The sequence below is a fragment of the Sturnira hondurensis genome, unplaced genomic scaffold, assembly GCF_014824575.4.
Source record: "Sturnira hondurensis isolate 20B ecotype Veracruz unplaced genomic scaffold, ASM1482457v3 Scaffold0006805, whole genome shotgun sequence".
Lineage (NCBI taxonomy): Eukaryota > Metazoa > Chordata > Mammalia > Chiroptera > Phyllostomidae > Sturnira > Sturnira hondurensis.
The window spans coordinates 866344-872343 of NW_028079436.1; positions in this window are offsets into that span (position 1 = coordinate 866344).

The following is a 6000-nucleotide window of genomic DNA, read 5'->3' on the forward strand; positions in this document are numbered from 1 at the left end:
TGCTTTTTCTTCCGGAAATTTTGTAGCTTTAGGTTTGACCTTCAGGTCTGTGACCCATAGACCTAACGATGTTGGGCCTACATTGTTTGGTACAGTGTGCGCATCGGCCAAAGTTTGTCCCTCCCTGCTCCCTTCCTTCCTTTTTTGGTACAGATATGGATTATTCTGCCGATATGCTGAAAGGACTACACTTCACCCGGTAAACGGCCCTCGCCCCCTGTGGAATCTGCAGTCGTGGCCAGAGCGCTTCTGCGTCCGCAGCACGAGGACCTCCGCCCGTCCCCTCCTCCGGCGAGGCCATGAGGACACGGCTGAAAACTGTCAAAAAGAACTTCCGCAGAGCTCCGGAAGGTAACCGAAGGCCTGCCACAAGGGGAGGGATATTCATTAAAGAGAACAAGCTGAGTTTGGTGAAAGTGAAGCTTTGCTGTCTTTTCACTTTCTCTAGTCCCACCCCTCCTTCTATTCCTATCCCATCCCTCTGGAGCAGGCCCGAAGCGGGCCGAAGCATGGCCCCAGCGACTGAGGGCCCAGGATGGGGACAGGTGTGGGGGGTCCAGGGGAGCACACAGGCCCTCAGCAGGGGTGGGGGGCACCGTGGGAGCTGTGCATGGGGCTGGGACACGGGGGCCTGTGCAAGTGTGGTGAGCAGGAGGCCCAAGGATGGGCAGGACCCAGGTCTTGTGCAACCAGATCGACCAGGCCAGGATGGGCCCCCACTCGAGGGTACTGAGAAGCTATGGCGACTGGAAGCTGAGAGAGCCCAGAAGCACCTCCCAGCACTACTCGAAGCCTGTCTTGTGGCAATGGGGAGGTGAGCGGACAGCACAAAGTGTCGGGGGGGCCTTGGTTCCCCATTCCTGCCACGTTTCCGAGAATCCACAGGAAACATCACCCCCCTGCACACCTTCGTCTTCAGCTGATACAGGTCAGGCTGTGGGGAAGCCTCCCGTAGTGGGCACCCCCCGCCTTGGGCCTCACTCCATGCTGGTGGGGCCCTCGTCAGCCCCACCTACTCACCAGGAGGAGCTGGGCCTGAGTGATCCCCGCCCCCCACAGCCCCAGGAATGTGAATCTAGGAGCGGAGCCTGGGGAGTGTCAGCTGGGTCCAGCCCTGGTGGGTGGCTGAGAGCTGCTGAAGAAGTGATTTTGGAAAAGAGATTTTTCTGGTACTCGTTAAATCTTATCAGCGAGGCTCCAATTATGCCACCTATATGCAGCTCTAATTATTAAAATATCCTGAATTGTGATGCTAATAGCAAACTTGATAAGTGGAAATGAATTTTTAATATCATAATTTGCCTTTTCCTTTTTATCTGATTCATTTTCTTCCCAGACGTCACTTTGTAAGAACGAATGAGGCACGGAAACATTCCTTGCCCTTTCTCCTTGTGACATGCTGAGTTAGGCTCCGGCACGTCTGGGGGTCCCTCAGGGCTTGTTAGAAGGCACGGCTGATGGGCACCGCTTGTTGGCTTCGGTGAGGACTGACCCGGCCCACTGGGGTAGCCTCACCACTAGCTCCCAGAGGGAGGACATCCGTCCAGGGCTCAGCCAGAGCCGCAGGAGTCGCCCAGCAGGGGCCCCCGGGTCTCCAGGCCTGGCTAGTCACTGGCTGCGGGTGAAGTCACCTTGGCAGTGTCACACAGCCCTGGCCTCTTTGGGGCCCTCGACTGTTCCCAGATGTTCCGGAAGTTCCCTGGGTGTGTCTCTCTGGCTCACAGACCAGTCTGTCCCCACAGCTCCCTGGGCCTGGAGGAGATGAACCTGCGTGGTGTCCGTGACACAGGGGAGACGCTGCTTCTCTCCTCACCCCTGTCTGCAGGTGTGGCTGCATCTGGTGAGGCAGACCCACGTTTTCACTCACTACCCTCCCCTGACCAGACAAAGGAGTGGGAGGAGGTCTGACTTACCCACAGCCACGTGGCTCCATTCAGAACCACCCCTGCCCTCTGACCTTTGCAGCTCCGCCTTCTCCCTGGATGGGTGGTCTTCCAGAGGGACCTCAGTCCCGATGAGACAGACTTGTGCTGACCCCGTGCCTGTCCAGAAAGGAGCCTGCTGTCACTGAGCCCCTGCACTGAGCCTAGCCCGGGAGTGAATTCCAGGCTGTAGCATGCAGCACACATGCCCATTTCGATGTCGAAAATCATGCTTCAAGTAAGGTCACAAGTTCAGTCTGTGACAAGGAGCCCCTCGGCCAGTCATTGGTTTTCTCACCACAAATGAATGAGTGAGAAGCCTTCTGGCATAAAGGGGGAGGATGAACCCCTAATTTATCCAAATGCAATGATTCCCTACCAAATAGGACCTTGTTCATTCGCTCAACAAATATTTATTAAGTGTCTGCTGCGTGCCAGGCACCGCTCTGAGTGGACATAGACATGGACAAAACAGATAAAAATCTCTGCCCTTGCAAAGTTTACGTTCCAGAGTGAAAAAAAAGAGATAATAAGCAAGCACAATGCCAAGCATGTCAGATGATAAAGTAACGTGAAGAACAGTGCGGCGGGGCAGGGAGGCGGACCAGGAGTGAGGCTGTTGAACTGCACGTGCTCAGGATGACTTTGGAGCAGAGAAGTGACGCAGTGAGAGCACCTTGCAGATATCTGAGAAGAGCACTTGAGTCAGAGGCACAGCCAGTGCAAAGGTCCTGAGGGGGAAACAGGGCTGGTGTGTTTGAGGAACAAACTCACTCAGCTCCAGCTGAGTGGGAGGACGTGAGGTCAAAGAGTTCTAAAGGCCATTTTGAGGATGTTGCTTTAACTCTGGGCGATACGGGAGGTGTTGGAGGGTTTAGAACACTGGAGTGTTAGGATCCTTTCTATGCCTGAAAAGAATCACTGTAGCTGTGGTGTTGCATTCAATTAGGCTGTAGAAGGACAAGGTCAGATTCAGGGAGAAGACCTCTGCAAAAACCTTGGCAGACAATGACAGTGGCTAGGACCAGGGTGATCATGGCGGAGGTGGGGACAAATGGGCCCATTCAGGTCATACTGAAAGGTAGGGCCAATAGATCATAGCCAGTGGATTGAAAGTGGAATGTGAGAGAAAGAGCAGAGGCAAAGGTGAGAGCAAGGCTTTGGCTCTGAGATGCCCGACACACAGCCTGCCTGTGTTGGGATGGAGAGAGTGGGCGAGGAGCAGGTTTGTGGGAGATCAGGACGCAGGTTTGGACAGCGTGCATTTGCAGTGCCCGTGGGAGAACCAAGCTCACGTTACCAACAGCCAGTTGGCGGGGTAAGCCTGCAGCTTGAGTGCAGACAGACCTGTGGGGGCCACCAGCCTGTCCAGGGCAGGTGTGGCCAGGGGAGGGAGTGGGATGGGACTCAGAGAGCAGGGAAGTGGTGGCGACGTTTCCTGCAAGTCAGAGATGGCACTCGAGAGGCCCTTTGCAATACGGGAATAACCTTCTCCTTTTCTATTTAGTTTCTTTGTCCAAATGTGTGCTTTGATTCTGAAGAAAAGGGACAAAAGTCTTCACTGTAAAGAAGGGGAGATTAACATGGAATTGCTTCAAAATCAGATCCAGATTGCAATCTGCACTTGAGGTGTTTCAGAGAAAACAGCCCAGGAGAATTTCGCTGGGTGAGAAGGGGCTTCCAGCCCGCTGTGGAGGGGGAAGATGCCATGGTGCCGCTCCCAGGGTCTGGACACGGGCCTCTTTTCTTTTCTTTTCTTTTCTTTTCTTTTCTTTTCTTTTCTTTTCTTTTCTTTTCTTTTCTTTTCTTTTCTCTTCTCTTTTTTCTTTTCTTCCTTTCTTCCTTCCCCTCTTTTTTTTCAGGGAACAGTTAGGAAAAATCTTTTACCACTTTAAATATCCTCTAACCATGCATATGTATCTTTGTGGCCTGATTTACATGTAATTAGAATATCTACAGGTTCTAAGGGGAAACTACATCCTTATTCTGAGCTATAGAAATACAGTGGTGGAGGCTTCTCAGGGAACGGGGAACAATAAAATGGGAAAAAGGCATCCGAGTTCAATTTCTTTTATACTTTGGCAATATTTTCAAGGCTTCCAAACAGTTTTTTTAAAAGCAGCTATGGGGAGGCCACACTTCTAGATCTTTCCATCAGTTTTCTAATTAAAACAGGGTTTGGGAAGAGGTGCTTTGTTCACTGAAGTGACTGCATTGAAGATGCTGTGAGGGGAAGTCGGTAATGGTACAGTGTCTGAGCGGCTTGGCTGGTCCACCTGCACACAAGACTCTGCTGGGTCCTTTATCTTTTTTTGAATTGGGGAGAGATATTATATATTCTGAGCCAGTGAGGCTGGGGCTGAGGGACAGCACCATGCCTGAGCCACCACAGTCCCGAGGGGCCCAGGCGTGCAGTGCACATGGACATCGGAAAGAAGGCTCCCGGGACAGGCCCTCGAGGACAGGGCTGTGTAGGGGCCTGACTGTGCTTTTTTTTTATGATCCTCACTTGAGGATATGTTTATTGATTTTTAGAGTGAGAGGAAGCAGGGAGAGACAGCAAAACATCAATTGGTTGCCTCCTGTACGCATCCCACCCAGGGATGGAACCTGCAACCTGGGTATGTGCCCTGGCCGGGAATCAAACCGGTAAACTTCTGGAGTACAGGGCGATGCTCCAACCAACCGAACTGCCTGGCCAGGGCCTGACCGTGCCTGCTTGCCCTGCATTTCCTTGCTGGATGGTGTTTTCCGATTTGAATGCAGAGGAAGAGACCCTTGCAACCTCGTCCACTGTGTGTCCCAGGTCAGCCAGATGTTCTCAGGTTCAGCGCATCTAACCTTGACCTTGTCCCCAGAAGAGACCTTCTGTGCTGTGCATCCCAGTTCTTCACTGGGCACAGAAGTGAGGCTGCTGTCTCTGTCCAGCTCGTACCCCAGAACAAACCTGGACTCCAGTGGCCGCTAGCTCCACAGGGTGACTGAGCAAGGTGGACTGCGGGCACTGAGAAAGCCTCTCAGGGGTTCACTCCCTGGCAGACGCGTCTTGTGCTCACTGTCCATGCAGGGGCCACCTTGCCATCAGGCCCCAGACTCTGCCTAGTCCTGGGCGTTGGGGGGTGAGTAAAAGCAGTGACTGTTATCCGTAGGCCTAGGCATTCACGAGCGGGCGAATGTCATCAGGGGAACTAAAGTAACAGTGAGCTAGCACTACCCAGCAGCATCCACACATCGGCAGCACCAAACGCTGGCAAGGACGTGGAGTCACAGCAACTCTCATTCACCACCGGTGGGGGCGCAAAATGGCACAGCCACTTTGAAAGCAGCTTGGTGGCTCTGACCAGACTAAACGTACTCTCACCCTATGACCCAGCAATCGGCTCCTTGGTATTTTCCCAAAGGAGTGGAAAACCATGTCTGCCCCAAAGCCTGCACACAGATGTTTATAGAAGCTCTATCTGTGTTTGCCAAACCTTGGAAGGAACCACAATGCCCTTCAGTTGGTGAATGGATAAACCATGGCACTTGCCCGCAGTGGAATACTATTCAGCCCTAAAAAGAAATGAGCTCTCAAACCATGAAAAGAATGAAGGAATTTAAATGAATATTACTGAAACATGAAAAGGCTGCATACTTTGTGATTCCCAACTATATGGCATGCTAGAGAGGGCAAAGCCGTGGAGACAGTAAGGAGGTCCGTGGTTGCCAGCGCGGGTTGTGGGAGAGGCAGGGATGGGTGGTGGGTGGAACACACAGCATTTTTAGGGCAGTGATGCTACTCTGTGTGACACCCTATGGCAGATACACGTCATTATGCATCGGTCTAAGACCACAGAGTGACAACCCCAGGGTGAGCCCTGATGTGAACTGTGAACTCTGGGTGGTGACGGTGGCAATGCAGGTTCATCAGCTGTGACACGGGTACCCTCTGGTGGGGTGGCGATCAGGGGAGGCTGCGCATGTGTGGGCAGGGGGCACATGGGGACCCTGTGGTCATTCCTCCTCTTTGCTCCGAATCTAAAACTGCTCTTAAAGTCTTAACAGAAAAGAGAGAAAGAAATGTGGGTGGAGTTCTTTA